This window comes from Dermochelys coriacea, chromosome 10 (assembly GCF_009764565.3).
Source record: "Dermochelys coriacea isolate rDerCor1 chromosome 10, rDerCor1.pri.v4, whole genome shotgun sequence".
Lineage (NCBI taxonomy): Eukaryota > Metazoa > Chordata > Testudines > Dermochelyidae > Dermochelys > Dermochelys coriacea.
This window is the reverse complement of record NC_050077.1, coordinates 84761241-84788658: the sequence shown is the minus strand read 5'-3', so window position 1 is coordinate 84788658 and position 27418 is coordinate 84761241. Positions and strand designations below refer to the sequence as shown.

Below are 27418 nucleotides of genomic sequence, written 5' to 3'. Positions count from 1 at the left end.
TGAGTGAGGTGTAAGGGCTGGAGAGCAATCTCACATACACACATGCATGGAGGGTTTTAGGAAAATTAATCTGCAATAATCTGTTGACATAAGTCTTGATCCAGGAAAACTCCCTTTGCCCTAGTGGTGCAGGATCAGGCTGCCAAGGAGCTCTGGGCCGATGGTTTCCCCCAGGCTGCCGGTTTTCATTGTCACACACTGCTCTCAGTTATATCAGTCTGAGGAGCATAGCATGGACAGTCAGGCCTAGTGGTCTGAATTGGGAGCCAGAAAGTGGAGCCTTGGGGGGGGGGGGCGGCACGGGAGAGGGAGGGATGGTGTCAGAACTGGAGACAGTCAGAAGTCAAATCAAGGGTCAAGCCAGAGTCTAGGGTCAAGCCGGAGTCAGAGACCAGAGGAGGGCGGAGGAGCAGAGACCTGGAGCAAGGCAGGGACCGAGCATGGAGGAGGATCTGGGTAAGAAGGCAGGCACCAGGACTGGGCATGAAGGCGGTGCTCAGGAGTCAGGCGAGGACACAGGGTCCAAAACGGCAGCCAGCCACAGATTCCCCTGCTTGCTCAAGAGCCGCCTGTGCCTCCCTCTGGCTTAAGTAGTGTGTCCGAGCCAATCGGTGGGGCTGCACCTCTCCCCCAATCAGGAGCTGTGTGGGCGGAGCCCTGCTAAGCTAACTCCAGTAAGCTGCCGGGTGGCGGCCACCACCTGAGCACTGGGGACCCGTGTGCCTGGGCTGAGGGCCTGTGATCCCTCACGATCCGCGGCACCACCGTCTTTCACAGTGATCAGGGTGAGGAAGCCATGTGGCATGGCCCTGAAATCAGCAGAGAGGGAGCTTACCAAGTAGCAGCCTCCTGCCCTCCAGTGAGTTCCTCCACGCACAGTGGTTTTGTCATGGCCTCGTCATTACTCACGCGCCACAGGGCGGAACCAAGCCCAGGAAACAGGTCTGGCGAGTGGCGGATGAAGGCCCAGCTCTTGTGGGAGAGCCGCTGTCATTATGTCAGGGAGGTGGCTGGAGAGTTGGCGAGGTCACCCATCACAGCGAATACAGGGGCCGTGGCTGCTGAGCCGACAGAGAGCTGCAGTTTCCGTGCATGTAAAGTCAGACTAAAAGGACTTGTTTGTTGAATGTAAGATCTCCATGCATTAATGGGAAGAGGAACAGGCCCAATTCTGTATATAACGCAATCTTTCAACCTTCCCAGATGATCCCCCTTCATGGCTTCTTGGCTGTCTTTCATCACCAGTTTACATAACCCTGACTTCATTATACTGTAGAGCACGGCATTCATTCATTATTATTAATTATTATTATTATCAGAGCACCTAGGAGCCCAGTCACGGACCAGACACGGCTGTTCTCGGTGCTGTACAAAGAGAGCCCCAGACCCACACTCAAAGTGTGCTTTCTTCTCTCCACACCATACACCACTCCAACACAGAGCTATCCATAGCATGTCACGAGAGCCAACGTAGTCTAAATGCGTGCAGCCAGTGTCTGGGGCTACTGCTACTGCACAGAGTGAGACTGACTTTCAGACACGAGGAAGTAAGGGCACGGTATTAAACAAAATAAATCCTGCTTCAGACACTAGGAAATCTTCACCAGGCTCTGTTTCAGTCACTAAAGGCAGCGTGTGGGAAGAGGCCGTGACCATTCTGTACAGAGTAATGTAGATTCACAGATCCCAAGGCCAGAAGGGACCATTGTGATCATCTAGTCCAGATGTGGGCCACATCCGGCCCACGGGACCATCCTGCCTAGCCCCTGAGCTCCCAGCGGGGGAGGCTCGTCCCCGGCCTCTCCCCCGCTGTCCCCCCTCCCCTGCAGCCTGCCGCTCTGAGCAGCCTGGTAAGGGGGCGGGGAGAGGAGGGGGCAGGAGGTCCCAGGCGGCAGTCAGGGGATAGGGAGCGGTCGGATGGGGCAGAGGTTCGGGGAGCAGGGCAGTCAGGAGACAAGAAACGGGGGGGTTGGATGGGGGTGGGGTCCTTGGAGGGCAGTTAGGGACGGGGGTACCGGGAGGGGGCAGTCAGAGGACAAGAAGTGTGTGTGTGTGGGGGGGGGGTGGATGGGTCAGGGTTCCCAGGGGGCCTGTCAGGGGGCAGGGGTGTGGCTAGAGGTCGGGAACAAGGAGCAAGGGGGCTTAGAGGGGGGTGGTTAGGGGCGGAGGGTCCCAGGAGGGGGTGGTCAGGGGACAAGGAACAGGGTGTTGGAAGGGTGGGAGGTTCTGAGGGGGGCAGTCAGGGGGCGGGAAGTGGGTGGGTGCCAGCCTTTTGGGGGGCACAGCCTTCTCTACCCAGCCCTCCATACCATTTCGCAACCCCGATGTAGCCCTTGGGCCAAAAAGTTTGCCCACCCCGATCTAGTCTGACCTGCTGGGTGACACGGGCCACAGACCGTCCCCAAAATCACCCCTAGAGCAGAGCTTATAGAAAAACACCTCACTGTGATTTTAAAATGGTCAGTGATAGAGACTCCAGCATGACCCTTTGCAAACTGCTCCCAGGGTTAATTAGTCTCGCCGTTAAAAATGCACACCTTATTTTCAGCCTGAATTTGTCTAGATTCAGCTTCGGATCACATTAGACCTTTCTCTGCTAGGTTAAAGAGCCCATTATTAAATATTTGTTCCCCATGTCGCTATTTACAGACTAGGATCAAGTCCCACTTTGACCTTTTCTTTGTTAAAGCTAAAGCGATTGAGCTCCTGGGGTCCACCACTAAATGATGAACCACCCTCATCCTTGCTAATTATCCAGGTGCCCTGGAAACCTCTAATCATTCATTCCCCACTATTGATACCTCCGAACTGGAAGGCTGGGAGCGAGATGTTGACTGCTGTATCCCTTGCCATGGACCTTTTACTGTCCACTTGTCAGCCTTAAGTAATGACACTGTGCAAGGTGTGGGAACCCCCACTGCTTTAGATGCAACGGCATCATAACAATGCAGCACATTCTGCGAGTGTAAAGTGAAGCTTCTCAGGATGCGTCTGGCCTTGCCGTTTGCTACTTTCATCTCACACTTCACCTGCTGTCACCTTTCAAGTGCAGCTAAATTATTTGTTGCGTGCTGAATGTCACTGCAGTTTGATTACACTGGGAAAACATGCAATTGAACTGACAGCGATTAGCATTAACCATAACTCTTCATGCTGCAATTGCAACAATTGTGTCTAGAGATGAGACAAGCAGTTCTGACAAAGCAGAAATTGAGTCAAACCCCTTGCCTGAGCATTGTACAGCACATAACAAAACTCCGTAGTGTAAGCGCTAATTCTGATCTCGCTCCCACCCAAACTGGACAGTCTCTACGTGAAAGAATAAATGGACACAAATCAGATGTCAAGAATTATAACATTCAAAAACCAGTCGGAGAACACCTCAATCTCTTTGGTCACTCGATTACACACCTAAAAGTGGCAATTCTTCAACAAAAAAACTTCAAAAACAGACTCCAACGAGAGACTGCTGAATTGGAATTAATTTGAAAACCGGATACAATTAACTTAGGCTTGAATAAAGATTGGGAGTGGATGGATCATTACACAAAGTAAAACTAAAAGAAAAGGAGTACTTGTGGCACCTTAGAGACTAACAAATTTATTAGAGCATAAGCTTTCGTGAGCTACAGCTCACTTCATCGGATGCATTTGGTGGAAAAAACAGAGGAGAGATTTATATACACACACACAGAGAACATGAAACAATGGGTTTATCATACACACTGTAAGGAGAGTGATCACTTAAGATAAGCCATCGCCAACAGCAGGGGGGGGAAGGAGGAAAACCTTTCATGGTGACAAGCAAGGCAGCAGTTAACAAGAATATCAGAGGAACAGTGGGGGGTGGGGTGGGAGGGAGAAATACCATGGGGAAATAGTTTTACTTTGTGTAATGACTCATCCATTCCCAGTCTCTATTCAAGCCTAAATTAATTGTATCCAGTTTGCAAATTAATTCCAATTCAGCAGTCTCTCCTTGGAGTCTGTTTTTGAAGCTTTTTTGGTGAAGGATAGCCACTCTTAGGTCTGTGATCGAGTGACCAGAGAGATTGAAGTGTTCTCCAACTGGTTTTTGAATGTTATAACTCTTGACGTCTGATTTGTGTCCATTTATTCTTTTACGTAGGGACTGTCCAGTTTGGCCAATGTACATGGCAGAGGGGCATTGCTGGCACATGATGGCATATATCACATTGGTAGATGCGCAGGTGAACGAGCCTCTGATAGTGTGGCTGATGTGATTAGGCCCTATGATGGTATCCCCTGAATAGATATGTGGACAGAGTTGGCAACGGGCTTTGTTGCAAGGATAGGTTCCTGGGTTAGTGGTTCTGTTGTGTGGTGTGTGGTTGCTGGTGAGTATTTGCTTCAGATTGGGGGGCTGTCTGTAAGCAAGGACTGGTCTGTCTCCCAAGATCTATGAGAGTGATGGCTCGTCCTTCAGGACATCAGCCACACTATCAGAGGCTCGTTCACCTGCGCATCTACCAATGTGATATATGCCATCATGTGCCAGCAATGCCCCTCTGCCATGTACATTGGCCAAACTGGACAGTCCCTACGTAAAAGAATAAATGGACACAAATCAGACGTCAAGAGTTATAACATTCAAAAACCAGTTGGAGAACACTTCAATCTCTCTGGTCACTCGATCACAGACCTAAGAGTGGCTATCCTTCACCAAAAAAGCTTCAAAAACAGACTCCAAGGAGAGACTGCTGAATTGGAATTAATTTGCAAACTGGATACAATTAACTTAGGCTTGAATAGAGACTGGGAATGGATGAGTCATTACACAAAGTAAAACTATTTCCCCATGGTATTTCTCCCTCCCACCCCACCCCCCACTGTTCCTCTGATATTCTTGTTAACTGCTGGAATTAGCCTACCTTGCTTGTCACCATGAAAGGTTTTCCTCCTTTCCCCCCCCTGCTGCTGGTGATGGCTTATCTTAAGTGATCACTCTCCTTACAGTGTGTATGATAAACCCATTGTTTCATGTTCTGTGTGTGTGTATATAAATATCTCCTCTGTTTTTTCCACCAAATGCATCCGATGAAGTGAGCTGTAGCTCACGAAAGCTTATGCTCTAATAAATTTGTTAGTCTCTAAGGTGCCACAAGTACTCCTTTTCTTTTTGTGAATACAGACTAACACGGCTGCTACTCTGAAAAAAGTAAAACTATTTCCCCTTGTTTATTCCCCCCCGCCCCCCACTGTTCCTCACACGTTCTTGTCAACTGCTGGAAGTGGCCCACCCTGATTATCACTACAAAAGGTTCCCCCCCCGCGCCCCGTTCTCCTGCTGGTATTAGCTCACCTGACCTGATCACTCTTGTTACAGTGTGTATGGTAACAAACATTGTTTCATGTTCTCTGTGCATATAAAATCTCCCCACTGTATTTTCCACTGTATGCATCCCATGAAGAGAGCCGTAGCTCACGAAAGCTTATGCTCAAATAAATTTTTTAGTCTCTAAGGTGCCAAAAGTACTCCTTTTCTTTTTGAGGAGTAACTCTGTAGCCACAGAAGTCAGATTTGGCCCTGGATCCTTTCCAACAGTTGCTTTTCCCTAATCAATCTTTGCTGCAGCACAAACTAAACAAAAAATCCCAACTTCCTGTGCAAGACTGCAAACAGTGAGAAGCCACCTTCACTCAATCAGTTTGACAATTATTATAAATTGCTGATCGCCCACTTGTGACTGACAAAGGTCCTGCAGGCAGACCGCTACTGGGCTACTGTGCATCAAGGGGCACTCCATCAGCTGGGAAAATTAGTTTCACCGTCACCCACATAGCTTATGCCAGCATAATGTACAGACTGATGTTGGGAAGTGGCTGGGAGAAATCCTAGAATTTCTTTGTTGCCCTTTCCAATATTAGACAAGGATGGAAAAAAACCACAATTTTAAGACTTTCCTAGAGCATTTTAAGAAGCTCAGCTTCTTGATCAGCTGCTGCAGTAACCTCTGCAGCCTACACGGACAAATTTCTGCATCAAGGATAAACATACTATAACATCCCGGCCATAAAGATTACTGAACAGCTGGCTGAGATTCTTTGCATCAGCTGCAGAACCTCTGGAGCCCGGACAGCTCATAGGTCTCTGGCCATGAAATCATCCCATGGGACCTAGAATTTGTTTAACCCCATCAGTTCACTTCAATGCACGAAGTAACGGCAAGACAAAAGAGGAAAACCACAGCAGGGACTGCATCCCTGGATATGGAATCTGCTAGAAAGGCCAAAGCAGCAAAATTCAGAAACCCTCCACCACACCCCACTCCGGCCCAAAAGAAAAGTTCAGAGGTGTCCAAAAGCGCGGCTGAGGTTCAGCCTTCTCTGTAGTACCTCACTAACCATTCCCCCCGGGACTGCAGGGTATAAAGGCTTAAATATTAAAACGATAAGAGCAGGAAAAGACCAACTCTGCACAGCAACGTTTAAACCCAGACTCTCTTTTCATTCCCCAGGTGTGCTTCAGCCTGTGAACTTTTGATTCGGATCAGAGTGAGATCTACAGATCTTCCACCCACAAGGACAGGTCTCCAGATCCCCTCTAGTCAGCACCAGCCGGTTGTGCATTAATTTATCTGATGCCTGCACTGTACGGTATGTAATATCTTCCCACCAAGGAGCTCTTCTCCATTATTCAAGCTAGCAGCATGAACGCAGATCAAGAGACAATCGCACACCGAGAGAGCTCTTCCTGGTGACTACGGTGGCTATCGTTCAAAAGGTGATTGCGTAAGGCTGGTGTATGTAAAGTAACAACAAGGGAGTTTGTGCATAAGAGAAAGCCACCAGGAATTACATGGTGTTGAGCGCGCCTTCACTGCACTGTTAGCTAAAGCTACAACTTCAGTTTTGCCCCAACCCAACTCATGACCCCACATACACACACATCTCTAAAGGATGCTTTCGACCTGAGCTATCCCACTGGGTCTGGGGGGAAGCTACACTGCTATTTTTAGCATGCTAGCTGGATCAAAGCCAGTGCATGTCCATCCACTTCCAGCTGCAGTGTAGATGCACCCTAAGTAAAAGGTAGACTCGGGAGGCAGTGGTGGGTAGTGGTCAGTGGCAGGGCTCCAGCTGAGACATTGGTTTGCGGCATGACCTAAGTTCCCCAATCTACAATAGGGAATAATTTACCCACCTCCCAGGGAAACTATGCAGATTAATGAGTGTGTGTCTGTGGCAGGCTTGGAGGGTTTCAGTGGGACTGCTCAAGCCCTTCAAGTTAGGCACATGCTGCAGTTCCTGGCTGAACAGGGCTGCAAAGGGATGCGTAAACATTAAGTGCAGTTAAGATATAGCCACTGTATTGAATCCCTTTTTTCTGTTCCCTCTTAAACAACCAAACTTCTTTACAGCTCTAAGGGGTTTATTTAGAGAAGAGTGAGGGGGGATTTGATAGCAGCCTTCAACTACCTGAAGGGGGGTTCCAGAGAGGATGGAGCTGGGCCGTTCTCCGTGGCGGCAGATGACAGAACAAGGAGCGATGGTCTCAAGCTGCAGTGGGGGAGGTCTAGGTTGGATATTAGAGGAAAAACTATTTCACTAGGAGGGTGGTTCCCTAGGGTGGTGGTGGAATCTCCATCCTTAGAGGTTTTTAAAGCCTGGCTTGACAAAGCCCTGGCTGGGATGATTTAGTCGGTGTTGGTCCTGCTTTGAGCAGGGGATTGGACTAGATGACCTCCTGAGGTCTCTTCCAATCCTAATCTTCTATGATTCTATGATTTACCTGAGGAGGGATTTAAATAGTTTTAAAAGGAAGTGAAATGTCAATAAAAAGTTGTCAGACCCCAGCTGAAAAGTGAGATAGGAGGAGGGGATCTCCTGTTTTTCCAATGACGCTTGTGTCTCAAGTATCTGTTATCAATCGTTTCTTTGTTCTGTTCCACCCATCCCATGGCTGGGATCCTCAGTGGAACAAGCAGCATCACAGCTACAGAACTACAGTACACCTGCTAGCCTCCTTGTAACCCCTTTATTGAAAGGAATTTGGACAACACAGAAACAGGGCACGTGGGTTCCTAACACTTCTATTACAGACTGGCCAAGCGAGGCCTTGCAGGGACTGACTTTCCCCCAATGCTTTAGGCTTCTGCTCTGTCACATTGGCAATTTTGAGGGAGGAGCAGTGCAGGAACAGTCAGACAGTGGCTCCCAGCGCTCCCTTCTTATGCTGGGGGTGGTAATTTACTGCGGCCCTGCAAAGGAAATGGTACCATGCGCTACCCCTCTGCTGGCCCATGTGTGATGGGCTGGAGCCATGATTCTGCTCCCTCTTTTCCACCCTCTCACCTCCACCCCCATCAGCACTCTGCCAGGAGGATCCTCGCCTGGGGGGTTGTGACCACCTTCCTTCTCTTTATGGCTGGATGGGAGGCAGGTCCTGGAACTCTGACCTGTGGCAGCATACATGAGTGACAGTCCAGGAAAGGCTGAGACCCACCAATTGAAATTCTGTAACCAACACCAGCCCCCCTAGATCTGAGTGATTTATTGCAGGAGCTAGCAGGGAGCAGGGCCCCCTCGTGTTGGGCACTGTCCATTCACACCGAGCGAAAAGACGGTCCCTGCCCCAGTTTACAGCTCCAGCAAACACTCGGAACCCCTCCAACGCTGGACATGTTTGCATTTTGAGATAAATTAGGGCCAAGCCAAAAGCCTGGATCCAAATGCCCCAAACTTTAATAGAGCCAAATCTGAACCTGGCAGCTTGTACTCCTCTCTAGTTCGAACTCGTTCTCTTGCTACCATGGTCACAATTAGTGATTAATGGCACCGTCCAGCATGGCAGAGGCAAAGCCAAGAATAGAACCCAAGAATTCCTGGCTCCCAGTTTAACACTCTTACCACTGACGTGTGCCTAACTATTTAACAAGAACTGCACAAAGTGTATTAAACAGCCACCGCTTTAAACACCTTCTCCACTGTAACAACTGTGGGCAAATGAATGAGCTCTGCTAAGGGCCCTCTACATTTGAGGCAAGGAGCTAAAGGGAAAACAAGCCCCCTGGGCTGCTAGTTAGAAAAGTAATACAATTTTAAATGCGTCCACATTTACTGGAACTATAAAAGGCATTCTGTGAAACGGGGCTTGCCTTACTTGTCCCTCAGAAAAAGTCTAGATTACTTCACGTTGGAGATGATGCCACCATAAGCTAATTGTAGCCTCCAACTTTTTTCCCTTTGGCTTTCACAGATGAATAAGCATCAAACTGGCAGATGAGGAGGGAAAAAAAGGAAGAGAGCTCAAAGATTATTCTGCACGTTTAAAAGCCTGCAGTTGCAGCATTCACACTGTAAGGATGCTATCCAGGGCACTGGCCAACGCTGCGCTGTCTGATAGGAAATGCAAGGCAACCATATCAACAAGGTTACAGCATTAGCACCCTGGCCTGCGTTCACTAATTCCACTCACTGAGGCTGCTCTAAGCTTCTCACATGGAAATTGCCCGCCACTGTGTCTCACATGTGTTACAAGCTAATGAGCACTAATAATGGGATTTGTGATTCTAATCACTACTCCACTGTAATAACACTTAAACCAGCATCATTTACTACTAAACAGCTTTCTAACAAACCACTGAAAGGCCACCTGTGCTGAAAGACACAGACCAAATGCCAGAATATGAAGACTGCAACTGCAAGTCTCACCAGCTGTCATGCAGAGGGAGAGAGAGAAGCAACTAACCAACAGGGTTCTTTCCTCTCCATATCCCAGTCCAAAAATAAGTGGGCCAATGGCTCTGAAAATAGCCATTTCAGCGAGCTCTGGTGTTGTAACACCCTGTCCCCTGCAGGAAGCCAGATGGTGGGGTGGTTCTTTCTAAAACAGCCCTGCAATCACACCCCTTGCAGTCATTCACAAGCCCTACTTTGGTAGGCTGGGTTGCCATCAGGGTCGAAAATCAGAAGCGTCCTCACCTGTCACTCAGCTGCCACAGGTAAAACAAGCTTCTGCTTTAGAAGGGAATCTGACACTTTTCTCAGAGGCTTGAATTGGAATGAAATCAGCAAGACAAAACAAGAACAGAGGTGTGGGGTGGAGAGGAAACAAAATTCACCCAGCTGCCTAGCTATCCAGCAGAGCAAGTATCAGTCCAAGAAAAACAACCATCCTGTTCTCTTTCCCCTTTGGTACGCAGGGGATTTAGCCACACAACTCCCAGAAGTTTTAACAGAGTCCCAGCGAGCTTTTTATATACAACATAACTGCTGTGCTCCCTTCTCATCTCTGCTGCTTTCACTCATCTGGGAGTCCTGGTCTGCTGTCATCCCCACACTTATTTGTTAAAAGACATCCCCGTTTCGTGTATCGCTTTTTTCAGATCAAAATCAGGTGATAAGTGGGTTGAGGGGGCTTGTTAGAACAAGATGGTTATTCTCCTTCGTGACACATTATGTGGAACCTAAGGACTGTTTGATCAATCCAAAATTAAGCCGTGAATCACCACTGTTCACTGCCTAACCTTCAAGGGTGAATAGGCCCCAGTGTGTATCAGACCGCCTTGCAGGGGCTTACACACAACGCACTCACACCAGCATTACTGTTGCTCTCCCATACTCAGCTGACAGCCTGTCTTCTTCATACTGGTTATCCCTGAAACAAAAGTTGAGATACCTCCTGCCTGAGCTTTTTATACTGTAAAGTGAATGTACTTCTTTCCATTTCACATGCACGTTCCCGGCCTGATCTAATAAACAACAGCCCTGTGCAGCAGATATCACACCAGTTATACAGATGGGGAAACTGAGGCACATTGAGATGACTTAATCCTAGCAAGAAACCGTTATAGTCTGAAACTGGACTTAGAAGTCTTGGCTGCTTGTCCTTTGCTGTCATCAACAGATAACACTGATTTGTAGGCGTTACGTAAAGAACTTCAAAGCGTACAGTATCAATATTAGAAAGGGGTCTATCTTGATCCATCAAGAGCCAGTATTCAGATTTCAGGATGACACGCCATCTGTAAACTGCTCCATTGTATTTCAGTATTGCAATACACAGCCCACATGATACAATATAATAGCTACTATTCCGAGGTTCCTGGAGAAAAGACGACCTCCTTGAGAGAAGCAGTGGATAGTGAACAGGACGGTCACTAGACCTGGATTCCATTTCTGGCTCTGCCTTCAATCTGCTGTGAGATTTCATGGCAGTCACTCCTATGCTCTGTGCCTCAACTTCCCTACCTCTAAAATGGAGATCTATAGATGAAAAGCACTATATAAGTAAGAGCAAAGTGTTATTATGCTGAATCAAGAAGAATCATGTATTGGGATGGGGAGTCATAATTCTGAATATCTTGTGCCTTGGTGGGGTTCAGACAGACAGATCCTACCTGCTGTTCCAACACATCTGACTGTGTGGAATTCTGTTCATCCAGAGATTATGGCTCGTGGAAGTCTGCACAATGGTTCTGGGTACATCCGGGAGGTTATTTTAAAATTGTTCTGTGTGCGTGAATCTCAACTGTGCATTTTTGTATTTTAAACATTACGTTTAAAAGGAAGAAGATGGGAAGAATCCCTTTGAGTAAGTGAATGAGAGAGGAGACAATCTTTGCTAATTTGTCTACTGTGTAAATACAGTTCCCAATCAATGAAAACTAACCTGTTCTTAGGGAAGTTTTCTGGCAAGTACTTAAAATGCAGCAGTGCAAATTCACTACTGCAATGAGAGTAAAATTATCTTTTATCTTTCACTTCAGAGCCTTAGGAGTACTGATGCAAGACAGCAATAAAAAACAAGTACCTGCTACCACTGGTGTTTTAATATACAGCAGAAGCAGCTTTTCCTTTGAAGAGCCGATCTAAGAAATGCTGGTGTTGCTGTACGCTGACAAAGGAAAATCCAACGGAGCTGGGCAGTGAATGCCGATCCACTGAGTCCAAGTCCTGTGCCTTGACCACAAGACTGCTTCCAGTCACTGACCAGCCTTGCAGAGCCATGGTGATGATGGGCTTTTCTTGCTGGGTTTTGAGTCACATTCGCTCCCCACTTCTCCTCTTTTTCTGCTTTGTGAAGAAGCCATAAAGCACTTAAAACTGCCGTGCTGGTGTTTAACAAATACCTCCAACTCCCTCTTCTCCCAAGCCCCAGCATCACCGACACACGCACCGTCATGCTGGGTCACATCACGCAGGGCGGCACACACAAAGAACTGGGTTGTGGGAAAGGGGCTGATTGTTCCCATCACTGTGCTGACTGAAGACTGAATTTCACATCCTGCAACTCTTTTTTATGCCAAGTCCATCAGGTGCAGTCAGGCTAACTACAGAGAGCAAGTTGACCATGCAAGGCACAAAGGATGGTCCAGGAGCCAGGATATTTGCTTAGAACTCAGGTGACCCAGGTTCAATTCCCTTCTTTCCCACAGACCTACAGTAAGTGCTTTAGCCTCTCGGTTTTCCCCTCTGTAAATTGGGGATAACATCTCCTCACAGGGTGCTGCGAGGACAACAGCATTAAAGACTGTAAAGTGCTTTGAGATCTACTGAGAAAAAGGGCTATACAGGAGGCAGGCATTATTATTGTATCTTTCCGAGCAGAGCCTGTTAAAGGGGCACGTGGCTAGCTGCAGCTCCAGTAACATTTATCATTCATACAGCACTGCTCCTTCAATGACTGCACAGTGGAGACATTTCATATTTGCACGTGTTGCTGAGATCTGATTTTGCCCAATTCTTTTAAAACCTTCTAATCTCAAAAACAAAAATGGCAAAGGAATAAACAGAAGCTCAAAGAGATGGATCAGTGATGAAATGCCATGGTCAGCCCAAGCAAGTGACCCTGGGGCAGCCCACTTTCCTGCCTCCCCCAGTCTAAAGAGAAGCGGGGAGCTCCTCCTTGTTTATCGACTTGATCCTTAGCCTCTATATTGCAGCAGACATGGCTAGATACTGATTGTCTGGACAGTCCAGAAAAAAGCTAGTTTTAAAAATTAGCAATATAACTCTGGTATTTGCACATGCAAATTGACCCTTTGGAAACTTAACATTACAGCACAAAAATGCCTCCTTCAGAGTGCAAATGGGGTGTGCAGCCGTATTTGCTAGTGCAATCAGGTATGTGTGCTGAAGTCAGCACAGAGAGTTGGAGGCGGGGTTGAAAGAGAAGACCCCTAATGTGTGACGCTGCCACATCATTTCCATACTTGGTCACAGAAATTTGTTCTTGAATGATAAGATAACAGAGTGTAAAGCTAATTCAGCTTATTCACACATCTTATTTTTAACTTAATTGTTGCAGTTATTCTGGGCCTGACCATGCAACCATTACTCATGAAAGTAGTGTTTACTGATAAGAACAGTCCCATATAAGTTACTTGGGTGAGTAAGGAGTGAAAGATAAGTATAATAGTGTGGAATTGAACTCACTAATGAAAACTAGTCTTAGTTTCGAACTTACCTATGAGAACATCATGGCCCAACAGTATTTCCCGCTACCGTTCCACATGCAATTTATAGTGTATGAGAATTTACTGTAGTCTACATGCATCTCTATGATAAATCTTATGAGCGATCACTAATTCATTTGCATTGCACAATCACTCAAAGCCAGCACACTATTGGTATGGCCACCAAAGAAAGAGGAGTTCTCAAGGCTGAGTGGGAACAGATGTCCTTCTGAGTTCAAATGGTAAGTAAAGGTTTCAGAGTAGCAGCCGTGTTAGTCTATATCCATAAAAAGAAAAGGAGTACTTGTGGCACCCTTAGAGACTAACAAATTTATTAGAGCATAATCTTTCGCGAGCTACAGCTCACTTCATCAGATGCATCCGATGAAGTGAGCTGTAGCTCACGAAAGCTTATGCTCTAATAAATTTGTTAGTCTTAAGGTGCCACAAGTCCTCCTTTTCTTTTCATGGTAAGTATGTGACTCTTAGGCTTTGAACAGCAAACTGAAGTTGGAGGCATCTGGCTGTAAATACATGTGACCAGTTACTTGGCATCACAAACTGCAATCGGGGGAAAAAAACAAACCCAAATTTTTGCACAGGGCATATGGCAATTAACAAAACCTCCCAGAAAAGGGCAGCTGTTTTATCTGCAGGACTATCACGGGCCCAAAAGGGCACTAGGGAAAACAACTGACTCTTTTTGACAGGAGTAACATTCACAGGAGCAAAAGGAAGATAGTCTTCATGCATGAGTGAGTCATAACTCAACAGGAGGAGCCAAGTTCTTGTCTCCGCTGGAGTCCTGCTGACTTCAGCAGATTGGCATCAGTGTAGCTGGAAAGCACTCAGCATGGACTAACAAGTTACGGGAGGCACATCTAACACAATCAGTGGTCTGGTGATTCCCTCCCCATAGACAGGTTCTTTGGGATTTACGTCATGTCAGAACAGCATTGTACAGTAATAACGGCACAGCAAAGATGGACTGATGCAGCAGCATCTGGATCTAAAAGACACCGGAGTGAGAATTTGGGATTCAAATTTTCCTCCAAACTCGGGCCCAGATACACATTCGGATCTGGTGTCCCAATGAAAATGGCAGCACTCTTGCAAGCATTGCTGCTGAGGGGCTAGCTGTTAGAGTGGGGAGTGACGGGTGCTGCTCCCTACTGCCCCAGATGTGTATGGAGGAGGGAATAGGTGGGTCGTCACCCATAGAACGTCCCCTAAGGTGGTCTAATGTGGAAATCTTTTCCCTCCCTCCAACTCCTGAAGATTCACCAAGGGCAGCAGCCCTCCAGCACCCTTTGGAGAGCCTGGAACTGGGAGATTGCTCTGTGGGCATCCCTCTCTAAAGACAGCTGTGGCAAGTGGGGTATGAGCACTGTGGGCAGCCCTAGGGCAGGACATGGGGTGAACCAGTGTGACGGGGTCCACTAGAGCCAGAGGCCCCCTGCTTGAGGCCTCGCAGCCCTTGGCTCACCACGTCCCAGAAAAGAGCAGAGGAGAAGTCCTCCAACCAGCCAATCAGAGGGGCTGCTGGAGCGACCAATCAGGGGCCAGGAGGGCCATATAAAATGAAGCCGCAGAGACAGAGCAATCAGTCGCTGCCTGGAGCTGGAATAGAGAAAACCGGGTTCCTGGCTGGCTGGAAGAGCAGCAGGACCATGGACCACTCTGCGCGGGCAACACTGAGCCCAGGGAGGGCTGCTAAAGACTGGGGGAGCTAACAAGGAGCTTGCGGGGCCAAGCAAGGACTGAGCCCAGAGCCTAGCCCGACCAAGTGCGGGTACCATGAGCCCAGGGAGGGCTGCCATAGAGGACACAGCAACTGAGGGTACCGCAATGGGCCCTGTTAGACCGTTACAGGAGGGCAGTGTCTCCAAGGAGAAAGAGGCTTGTTTGTCACATTTACAGACAGTGTGAGAGATTCAGCCAGAGGGCTAAGTCACTGAAGACCTGTCGAAGAAACCTGACCAGAAGAGGGTGCTCATGAGAGATGGGTGCCACCCCGTTCCAAACTGCAGACATACACTTGGCCAAAGAGGGGCTCTTGCGAGAGCAGCTACCAACGCCGCTACAACCAGACACTGGCCTTTTCTGGGAGTTGGAGCCAAATGGATCAAAACTCTGGAAAACTGTTTGGCTCCAGACCACCTGCACTGGACTGGTCCCAAATATTAGGTGGCTCTAGAGTAGTAGAGAGGGTCCCTGACTTCAAAGATTCTCAAAATCAATACCTAAGCTAAAGGGGAAGTGGCCTGGAATGTAAATACGTGCCAACAGCAATTGGCTTTCAAAATATTGCTGTAAGAACTAACAGAGCTAACTCCTAGCAGATCTGCTGGCTACTCTAGGCTGTAACATTCAGCCCAATGGAACCGATTCCTTCCTATGACATCACAACGAGCACGCCAATCATTTCAGTCTACTGAACCTCCCGTCCCCTCCCTCAAACCCACGTTATTTCTCAGCCTTTTCTAGGAGTCTGCCTGGGAAACTCTAAGCACGTGAGTGCTCTCAGTGTGGGAGGGAGTGGTCAGTTGGTGTGACGGTGACTGTTGATAGTATTTGCACATGGATATTGTTATATTTTGACATATAACAAAGAAGTCAGTGTTTCTACCAATGCACTGCATACACCATCAGTGCTAAGAACATTCTGGCTATGCAGATATATTGGGAATCCAGATCTCACCCTCCTTAGCAGTGCAGCACTAACAATGGTGCTGTGACCCCTGTTGATATTGGGATGATGGCCCAGTTGCTAGTTACACCACTTCTCCAGTTCCCAGCCTAACCCAAAGCCATCATCTCTACCTGCAAAGGCCTTTTCCCCGCTGCCAACACACTAACCTGCATGTTTCTGAAATATTCAGCGCCTGTCCATCAGAGATTCACTCAGAGCCAGAAATTCACATTTCCATATTCTGATTCTGAGATTCATATTTCACCTGACACCCACAGTACCCTCTCCCCTTGGCTGGATAATAACAGGGGTAGATTAATTAGCTGGTCAGCCACCAAGTCTCCAAAGAAGTCATTTTTAATGATGTCCCTGAAGCCCCAGCAGTCCAGCACAGAATTGTTCACGGAGCCAGGATATGCAACAAATTGTTAGATTTCAAGGTGGGTTTTACCTCTATCTGCAAGCCACAGATCACAGGTTGCTTTCCTGGAGATCTCACACCTCTCATCCTGGCTGAGATCAGGTGTCCTACCTCTGTGATCTCCCTGTACTGTGCCAGACTGTGACCAGCCATCTCTGGAGCAGCAGGTTCAGAGTACCCCTTTTCGGGGGGCTTTCGCCTCATCCACTGTCTCCTGTTTGGGAAGTTTCCCTTCTTCCTGCTCATCCTACAAACTGCACCCCTGGTGTCTTCGTGCTGGGACCCTGCCCATTCCCCAAACCTCCTGGGTATAAATCCTCTCTGCTCTGACTCCAGGCTGCTCAGTGCTGCTTCAAAGGTTTTCATGGAAACGGTTTTTTTTCAAACAAAAAATGCCTTTTTCGTCAAAATCCGAAGATTGTGAAAAGTATGTCAATTTCTAGAAAAATTCCCCTGGAAAAGGCATGTCAAACTGTTTCATTACAAACAGGAGATACTTTGTCCTAGAAAAGAGTATCAGAGGTTTCAATCAATACTAAATAGCAGCTGTTCTTAATAATTTTAAAATTAAATAAAAACAGAATATTTCAATTATACTGTGTCATATCATTAGAACTGACATGTCACAAAGTAAAATAAAAGAAAAACTGAAACCATTTCAGAAATCTGAAACTAAAACTTTCCAAATCTAACATTTTGCAGGAATTCTGTTTTGCAAAAATGAGAACAAATTTTGAAATGACAATTTCCTGCGAAACGGAACTTCTGGGTTTTAACCAGCTCTAATGCTGTTTCCCCATCTCCCCCTGCACTCACTTTGCACTGTCTCTGCAGTAATTCTTTTGTCCTCTCTTATCCCTTGTTTATTTTATTATCTGTTTATTGGTTATTGTTTCAGTCAATGGCGGCTGGTCACCCCTTTTCCTCTCTGTGATTGCTTTGTGCACAGTTCTTCCCAACTCAGCACCACCAGGACCTCTGAGAACCCTGCCCAAGGCCACAAGGAGATGACTCTTCCATCATCCAAGTACAAAGGCTTTGTACAGGAATCTCTGTGGGGACCAGAGTAACCAAGACTTCCCACCATCTCCAGGGAGAAGAGCACCAGCAGAGCAACTACTACATGTTGAGGGCTGCAGTAACAGTATTCCCGCTATGCATTCTCTACATGGAGGATTGGGCCAATATAGCCATGGACTGACTGAGTCGCAGCCTTGCCCCTCTCCTGGCTCTCACCTCACCTCACCAGCCCAAATCCATGCTGTCCCAGAGACCACTGCTGAGGGACACTGCCCAATGGTGCACGAGGGGTAGGGAATCTCCTGTACCACCTCCTGCAGGCCTTACTCTGCAGTGGAACTGAGGTAGAGCACTCTGGAAGGAAGTGGGGGAGCACTCAGCCCTCTGTTCTGGAGGTTGCCACTGGGTGGGAGTGATGAGGATTCATGCCAGTAGGTAATTACTCATTCGGGAATGGCAGACTTATTACAGGTTTCAGAGGGGTAGCCGTGTTAGTCTGTATCAGTAAAAACAACAAGGACTTTGGGTTATATCCCACAAAAGCTTATGCCCAAATAAATTTGTTAGTCTCCGACGTGCCACAAAGACTCCTTGTGGTTTTTAGACTTATTACAGCAGCTAATCTCTCCCCAACTCCTAGGGAAAATTTGCAGGGCCTTTCCTCTGGATTCCCATTTTCCTTTTAGCTGGTGTAGGTCCTTGATGTAATAGAGAGGGAAGAAAAATGCATGTGAATATTAAAGAAAAGACACTCCCTGAAAGTCTCCAGTGAGCGCCTGGGGACTTTGCACAAGTACAGTATGTGGACACCATTACAGAGGTTTTTTTAGAACACTTTTTTTTTATCAGATTGTACGATGAACCAGTGAGAGTTTCCATCCATTCCAAAGGCCTCAATAATATAACAGAAAACCCACTTGTCCAATTAACTTACTCAGCTGCATTTTTGGAAAACCAAAGGAAGAGGGAGAAAGAACAATGCGGAACTCTTCCAGTTTAGGTGGTTTTAGAGACATGTTCGGACAGTCTATGAAAGGGCTGCTGAAAGAGTAGGGGTGTGTGTGTGTGTGTGTGTGTGTGTGTGTGTGTGTGTGTGTGTGTGTGTGTGTGTGTGTGTGCGTGCGCGCGCGCGTGCGAGGGAGTGAGAGAGAGAGTGATATGTATGGGTCTTCAACAGAGCCCCAGGACTTTCAGCACTACAGCACAGCCACTTCCCACAGGAGTAACTCCATGAGCTGACAGCAGTAGTGGGCTGTTAGCCTCTAATGGACCAGCCACTAAAGGGAGGCAGCACACACACTTCGGTTCGTGTGCTTCACTGTGGCAATCTGCTTATGCAAAGAGGTGTCTGTATGAATAAGTTGGGCAACTGCAACATGTCCATTAGTTTGTGATGGAACTGAGATCAGCAGGAGGGCGCTCGGCCCTCATCAAAGGGGCACCACCGGATGGGAGTCTGCCCTTTACTGGGGCTGCTCTGAACAATTTATTGATAAACCAGAGCCCAGCTAGGAGGCCTAAGGCGAGGCAGCCTGATTTCCAGAGCAGCTGAGCATTCACTGGCCCAGTGAAGTCAGTGGGGGCTGTGGGATGTCAGCCCCTCTGGTAACGAGGCCATTTATTGAGGAACCTAAACATAGATTTAGGTGCCTAGCTTTAGACACTCAAGTTGGAAAATTGTGGCCTAGATTTACCTCTATTAATAGACTTTTGATTGAGTTCGAGTATGTCATTCATCATCAGGTGCAATTGCCTCCTACCACTGGAGAGTCCGTCTCACAGAACTACTAGGCCACAGTGTGAAAAAAAATAACTCAGCCTGCTGGATTCATAACTCCTTGGCCTGGGTGAAGCGAGATTTTAAGCAGCTGGTTTTCAGTTGAATCATGGTGTTTATGTTTTCAGTGAATGGCTTTAAGAGACAATATGGAGTTTGAAAACAGATGAATCACAGAAACACCTTTGAAAAGGAAGGGAAAATTGGAGTCATGGCAGCCATAACTCCCCATCAGGCAGTGAAACAATCTCTCACGGTCATCTGTGCTATACATACTAGGAATAATGTACCCCAGGCAAGAAAATATTAGGTGGAAATTTTAAATAATAAAGCTGTTTTGGTTGATTTTTATAGGGAAAAGATGTCATTTTGCAAATCCTGCTTTAGAGTGACGCATTTGACATAAGTCACGCTTATCATAGCTTAGTGCAGAGCTTAAATCCATCAACTAAATAATAGAAATGGTACTTGCATAAATAAAGAGATACTTGTAAATTCTTCCAAATTAAACCTGAAGGACTGTTAAAATAGATGCAGCTCGTCTAACAAATGTACTTTCTGTTCCCACTTTGCTGCTAGTGATGCAGAACACACACACTAACACACACTGTTTGGAAAACTGAACTAAAGCTAAGCAGATCTGGGAAGCTGGAACTGCATACTCTATTGACTGCATTACAGCAACTTTAACTCTGTCATATTAATGCTAATTTAACTTCCACACTCAGCAGAGTCTATTACAGCCATGAAAAATGTCACAGGAAACTGCATTAAGCACAAATACTTCAACTTCAGCAAGACAATAAAAGTGCTGATTTAACCCATCCACTTCTTGATGAGATTTGCTACAGGAATTTTGCATTTGTCAAAGTAATATAAAGAAAAGGAGTACTTGTGGCACCTTAGAGACTAACAAATTTATTTGAGCATAAGCTTTCATGAGCTACAGCTCACTTCTCACGAAAGCTTATGCTCAAATAAATTTGTTCGTCTCTAAGATGCCACAAGTACTCCTTTTCTTTTTGCGAATACAGACTAACATGGCTGCTACTCTGAAACCTGTCAAAGTAGCATGGATGTCTGAATGATGTTTTCCCTTCCAATTTTAACATGTAAACAGAAATACAGCCAGAACAAATCAGACATTCTCCCCCATCCAATGAAATGTGGCTAAAGTGTAAAAAAAAAAAAATGGTATTATGGGGGGGGGCGGTTTCATCTTTGATCTCACTCACTTGAATTAAACATAATTTAAATTAATAATTGAGAATGTGTCTTTTAGGGAATTATCTGGACTGTCTTTACAATCACAACTTAAAAGAGCGGTCTATTGCATAACATCCATTTAAGATTTTTTTTTCATCTTTATAAGAACTTGTAAAACAAGATTTACATCTATCTTAATTATTTGCTAGTTTTCTAAGCTCAGCCTTAAATCTTTCGGGATACAGTAGCCCAATGAACAGAATATTGCTTACTGCCAGTGCTACTGAAAAAGTAAAATAAAAAGCTCCTTATGTACAAACCTCAGTCTCTCTCCAAAGCATTAAACCGGAATTTCTGATAATCCTCTTTTGCATAAACTTGGCTGTCGTACACTAAACTGGCATGCATCAAATAAGGTTATCTGATGCTGAATATTAACACACGTTAATCGTTTCCTCATGTCTTAAACACCCATTGCATTTAAATACTGGAGGAATTATGGACAATCACACTGAGTACCATGCCCATTTGGAAGCAGTAGGACAGTATGTTATTAATAATTTGAATAGTGCAATCACACAAGATAATAAATGGGTTTATACTCAGAATGTTGTTTATGGATGCAAATGCATAGACAGCTTGTGTGCCAGGAACACACAGCTATGTAAATTCTATTCTTCTGGCTATTGATTTCACAGTAGCAATCACTATGGATAATACAAATTGTCAATCACTCATGACAGACCGTGCAGAACTGTTTTGATGCATAATATCCTCTAGCTTTACTAGTAGCATGTTTAAAAGGATGAAGATGTGCTGCCATTCTCAACAGGCTGCACTATGGCATGGTAAGTCAGGCAGTCTGCAATCCCATTTCTCTAAGACGGTGGAAGTACAGTATTCATCTATAAAATGTCTTCATTGGGACTCACTCTTTGCCCGATATTATCTAGGGAATTTTTCTGTGTCAAGTAATGGGGGGCAGTGGGGGCGGGGCTGTTCTTCACTTTTAAAATCCAAGCAGCAAAAGGCGTGTGTGTTCAGTTTCACGAATGCCCTGCCCCTTTGAACGCTTAAATTAGATTTTATATGATGGCTATTTAAACACCAAATAGAATGGGTCCCTGGTGCTCCCAGAACTAGAACCGACTGACTGGGATAAGAGGAGCAACAAGCAAAGAGAGCTTAAAAATGCAGAGTTCTTTGCTATAGCTCAACAGTCACAAAGCAAGGGCCCGATCCTGCTCCTATTCAATCTAACGGTAAAACCTCCATGGATTTCACTGAGGATGGGACAGGGTCCCACGCGAAGGTAGAAATATAAGACAATACAAGACCAGCCATCCAGCTATTCAGCCAGTGACACTCTTCGGTCCTTCCATGTGCTGAGCATCTTGGCCCAACCCAGCAACACACTTAAGTGCATGATTCCCACGAGGGGCGACACTGAAGAGATGGAGCAGGAGTGCTCCACACCTGGCAGGATCAAGCCCCTAATGATCACTGACCCTCCCCCCCAACTCCTTCCTCTAAAATTCCTGTGCAAAGAGTCTGCTACAGAGTCATCATTCTGGCACGTATGGAAAGACACCCTGGAACTCTCCTAGATGCTCCTTGTTCCAGAAAAAGGGCTGAACCCCTCCTTGGAGACTCCCAGATCATCCCATCGCTTTTACGCATCCAGACCACAAGCTAGGTTGGTGCAGCCTCCCACACCTTTGCAGAGTCCCTTTAACTTCACTAAGGCAAGCTGAGGGTTCAGGGAGCCAGGCTATCATGTGCTGATTCTGGACTAGGCTTTAGCCTGTCAGCTCAGAGGGGCACGGGCAGTCTTTATGTCTGTGTAGCATGAGGCACCTAGCTGCTGTTCCTCAGCCAAACTAAGAATAAATGTGCCTACAGCTCTGCAATTGGGAAGTTTATTTTGGGCTGTTAGATCTCTCTGAATGGGATCATTTCTCCCCCTCTGACTCGGATGCCTGTACTACATGCAACATGGAATGCACAAAGCTTTGCCTTATCCTGCAATGCCCCAGTTTTCAACCCTCTCCCCCCCTTGGATGAGCGACAGCAGAGACAGCTGAATGTATCCTAATTCTTATACCTTTGCCTATAATCACAGACCGAGAGACTGAAAAAGGTAGAGTACAGTAGGACCTCAGAGTTTCGAACACTTCAGAAATGGAGGTTTCTTGTAACTCTGAAATGTTCATAACGCTGAACAAAACATTATGGTTGTTCTTTCAAAAGTTTACAACCGAACATTGACTTCATACATCTTAGAAACTTTACTATGCCGAAGAAAAATGCTGCTTTCCCTCTATTTTTTTAGTAGTTTATGTTGAACGCAGTACGGTACTGTGTTTGTTTTTTTGTCTCGGCTGCTGCCTGACTGCATACTTCCAATTCCAAATGAGGTGTGTGGTTGACTGGTCAGTTCGGAACTCTGGTGTTGTAATTCTTAGGTTCTGCTGTAGATAATTGGAGGCAATTCCTAAGGAAGTCAGCCAGATCACCTTGTTTTGGTATCTGGCTTCTCAAAGCCACTTCTACCTTCTTGGCTTTGCACCTATCTTTGCAGAGGGAAGTACTTTTCACTAAAGATCTTAACTGCAGAGGTTTTCTGAAAATCCCTCTTCCCTCTCCATGCAGCTAGCAGAACAGCAAGAGGCAGATTGTTGGTGGATGCAGAGGGCTTAGAGAGCACAGGATGGAAAAGGAAAGGAGGAACGAACCAGAAAAAGTTAACTGAAGAGAAAAGTGCGGGACATAAGGAGGGCTGAAAGGGTGAGTGAATGGGTGGAAAGAAACAATATTCACAGCAGAAAGGAGAGTTCGGCTGAATGATAAAATCTGAACAAAGGACAGAGATTCCACAGCAAGAACATCTAAGGGATTTAGGAATGAATCCAGCCCCCAGCTGACCTACGCTTCCAAAGCGCTATGTATGCCAACCACTAGGATTCCTCATTTGTGGTGCAGAATCTGGTGGTTTAATACTAATTCCATTAAAGAAAACATAAGACTGCAGGTAGGTAGGTAGATAGTAGGTAGGTAAGAGAGAGAAAGAGAGAAAGTGTGTGTGTGTATGTGTGTGTGTGTGAGGGGGGGTGCTCTACTTCCTGCTGAATGGCGCCTCCTCCTGGCGGTTCTGGGGATTAGCTCGGACAGGCCGCTGCCCCTTCCTGCAGTTGCACTCTGTCTCTTTCTAAGGCTTGGTCTACACTCCCAACTTGTCAGTGTAATTACATGGCTAAGGGGTATGGAAAATCCACCCCGAGTGATGTAGTTATAACGACCCAACACCTGGTGTAGACACGGCTTCTCCTGTCACCATGGCTACCGCCTCTTGGGGAGGTGGAGTACCCACGCCGATGGGAGAAGCTCTCGTATCAGTGGAGGCAGTGTCTTCACTAAGCTTACAGAAGTCCACTTGCACTGGGGCAGCTCTCCAGCGGAGCGCTGTCAGTGTAAACACGCCCTCCATCTGCGGCCCCCTCTCGCTCCAGGAGCTGCTGCTTCCTCTTCGTGGCTGGGCCCTCCAACCAGGTCACTAAGTGGCTTTCCCTTCTGGGGTGGTCTTTCAAAGTTTCTCTCCACAAGCAGCATCAGGCAGTCCTCACGCCTGCTGCCGTGTGTCACACCCACAGTGACCCCAGCAATCTTCCTATTCACTGCCCTCAGCAGTACCACTCTGCAGGGGCTGGCAGGGAACCCACGCCTGCCCTCTATTCGGGGTCCAGCCCAGGGCCCTGTAGTGAACAGTTATGCTCTACAGCTATGCCAACCTTACAGCTCTCGCCCCCGGACTCCTTCCTACCATGCTTCTTCCCCCGTCCTTCTCCCTTACCTCAGGGAGAGGGACTGCAGACTTCCTCCCTGCTGCTCTCCCCACCCTTGCTGGCCTCCTGGCTTTACAGAAGCCCCTTCCCCATCCCTCACCTGTTCCCTCACAGGTGAGCTTCCTTCTAACTAGCTCCATCCACACACCATAAATCTCCCCCGTTTGCAGCTTAACTGGCTGATTGCGCCCACTTGGCCTAATTCAGCTCTTGCAGGGCCTGCGTAGGGAGTACACCCCATTTCCATATGACATGCCTCGGAGCCATAGGCCTTTCTTCCATTTGTATTTTGGTTTGGAAGCTCTCACTGGACTACATTAGAACAGATCTAAAATGCAGTAACTCCTTAACGATAACATATCTGTGCTGCGTGCCTGGCTCACGTAAGGAGAGAGGAGGGGCCTTGTCAACAGGATATCTGATGAAAATAAACTAATTTCATTATTCCTCACCTGGAGTCTTTTTCAGGGCTTAAGTTTATCTTTTTCAAGTTAAAACAAATCATCTTGGAAAAGTGTTTGCAATAATTTGATATTTTCTCTGCATTCAACAGACCGAGCTGAGCATGTCCAGTCCTGCTATGTGCTCAGAGTGTATGTGCTGGGCAAACTATGGCCACATCCGGCCCTTGGGACCATCCTGCCCGGCCCCTGAGCTCCTGGCCCAGGAGGCTAGTCCCCGGACCCTCCTGCGCAGTCACGCCACCCCATGGGCAGCAGGGCTGCGAGCTCCTGGCACTCTGAGAGGCATGGTAAGGGGGCAGCGCACGCAGCAGTGATGGGGTTGGGTATGGGGTTCTGGGGGGCAGTCAGGGGACAGGGGGCGGTTGGATAGGCGTGGGAGTCCCAGGGGACCTGTCAGGGGGCAGGGGTGTGGATAGGTTGGAGCAGTCAGGGGACATGGAGCAGGGGGGTTGGATAGGGGGTGGGATCCCGGGGGGGGTTGGTTTGAGGCAGGGGGTCCCAGGAGGGGGCAGTCAGGGGACAAGGAGTGGGAGCAGGGTTGGATGGGTGGGGTGTTCTGAGGGAGACAGTCAGGGGTAGAAGTGTGGGGGGGTGAATAGGGGGTGGGGGCCAGGCTGTTTGGGGTCACAGCCTTCCCTACCGGGCCCTCCATACAGTTTCGCACCCCGATGTAGCCCTCGGGCCAAAAAGTTTGCCCACCCCTGCTCTAAATCCTCATTATTCACTCATTAGGGTCTGTAAGGTGAAGTGGCAGGGTTAGCCAGTCACTGGATAAGCATGCACTGACCATGTCTTCAGGATCTTATGCCAGATCAAGTAGAGAGCCAGACGTGAAGCCAACAGAGTTATGGATTTAGGGATGAATTTCCCAGATAAAGCTTAGCCAGGGCACCAAGGCTGACATCCCTGGCCTCTGAAAAACAATGGGAGCAAAAAAACTTTCACAGCAAGTTTTCAGGATTTTAACTTCATGACTCATCCAAAACACAGCAACCCCATGGGCAGAGCATTCCCAAATACCAGGCTGGGGGAACCAGTTCTATACCGAGGGAAGAGAGCCATCTGCTGAATCAACAGAACATTATCATCCACCTGGGCTTTTCTTGGAGGTCTCCCATCACAGAGGCCGGGCCAACCTTCCTTGCTTTAGGAGATCTGTTGAGATCACAGGGCAGAGGTGCTATGAGCTGCAGGCTGCTCTTACAGCTGTTGGCAACATCTCTAACACATCCACAGGAAAGTACACAGGGAAAGAAGATCTCTTCAATATATTTCATTTTTCTAATTTCTTATGCTCCCCTTGATATATTTGTTGTTCTCCTCCAGTTATTCAACATCTTGGTTCTAGACTAGACACATTACAGCTCCATATTGTGTTGGCTGCTAATTAATTTCAGACAATATTACAGAATCTATCACCCAAATTGGAGAGGAAATGTTCTTGAAGGATGCATCATAGTTGTTACATTTCACAAAAGGAGCAAATGGAATCCTAAACCCTTATGACAAACTAGATCAGCTAAAGAGTCAGAGAGAATATCCACAGAATTAAGCAAACAGCTGTGTGCTGGCAAATGCTACCACTACATAGTGACATGGGTAAAAAGCAAAGCAAGTAAGCTAATTTAAAATGCACTGCAGTCTGAAGACATGAAACTGGAATAAGGGGATTTTAATCTTAATCACCATAGCATAAATAAATACAAACTAAACGTTTCATAATACCAAAAAGCTTCTGAAAAGTTCTTACACAAAGTCCAAGTCAAGGGAGGTGGATAGCGCAGCAGAATTGTGAGCTAGCTTTTCACCACAATGCAGCCAAATTCCTATGCCAGTTGGTTAAATCACAAGTAGAAATGGGTTTATCAGGCCTTGTCCTAGTCTCCATTTGTAAGCAAGACAAAAACACCACCCAATTAGCAATCTCTTTTCAAGGGGTGCCCAAGCCAGGAATACCAGAGTAGTTGTACACAGGAAAGAGTTGCATCATCAGATCTGTAGATAAAATAAATAATGAGGGATCAGCTCTTTCCATCTTCAAAACACTTCAAACGTAGTTAATCCCTGGTGAGTAATGGCCATTGAAACATCAGCTGTTCCTGAGCTATCACACCATTATTTCCTCTTCCAAGTCGGGGGAATCTGAGTAATATCTTCTCACTTTTAGGGCAGACCACGGCAAATGAAGTTAATTTTACTATCTATAAAAGGGATAATAAACACCAAGAGAAATTAAAGACCTGATTTTCAGAGGTGCTGAACACCCATAACTGAAGGTAAAAGTCAACAGGGGATGCTGGTGCTCAGCACCTATCAAAATAAGATCCTAAATGACTTGCTAAGTACTAACACAACAAGTCAGCATTGCGATTAGTACTCAGGAGCTACCGATTCCCAGCCCAGTGCCCTAACCATTCGCCCAGATCCTTATGTGCCTATATGATGTTCAGCAGCATTAGCCTTACACTATCAGTAACCACTGTAGACACAGCCATGTATTGAAGTTAATGGGACTGCCCATGGGATGAGTTATTAAAAGCAGAAATGTTTGTAGGCTCAGGTTCTAAATTCAAAT

General features: G+C 46.8%; 1 protein-coding gene across 5 annotated transcripts in view; it reads right to left on the bottom strand.

Moving 5' to 3' along the window:
- The window catches only part of FRMD5 (FERM domain containing 5), a 346861-nt gene that overhangs the window by 127092 nt on the left and 192351 nt on the right, over positions 1-27418 (bottom strand). The window lies entirely within an intron of this gene.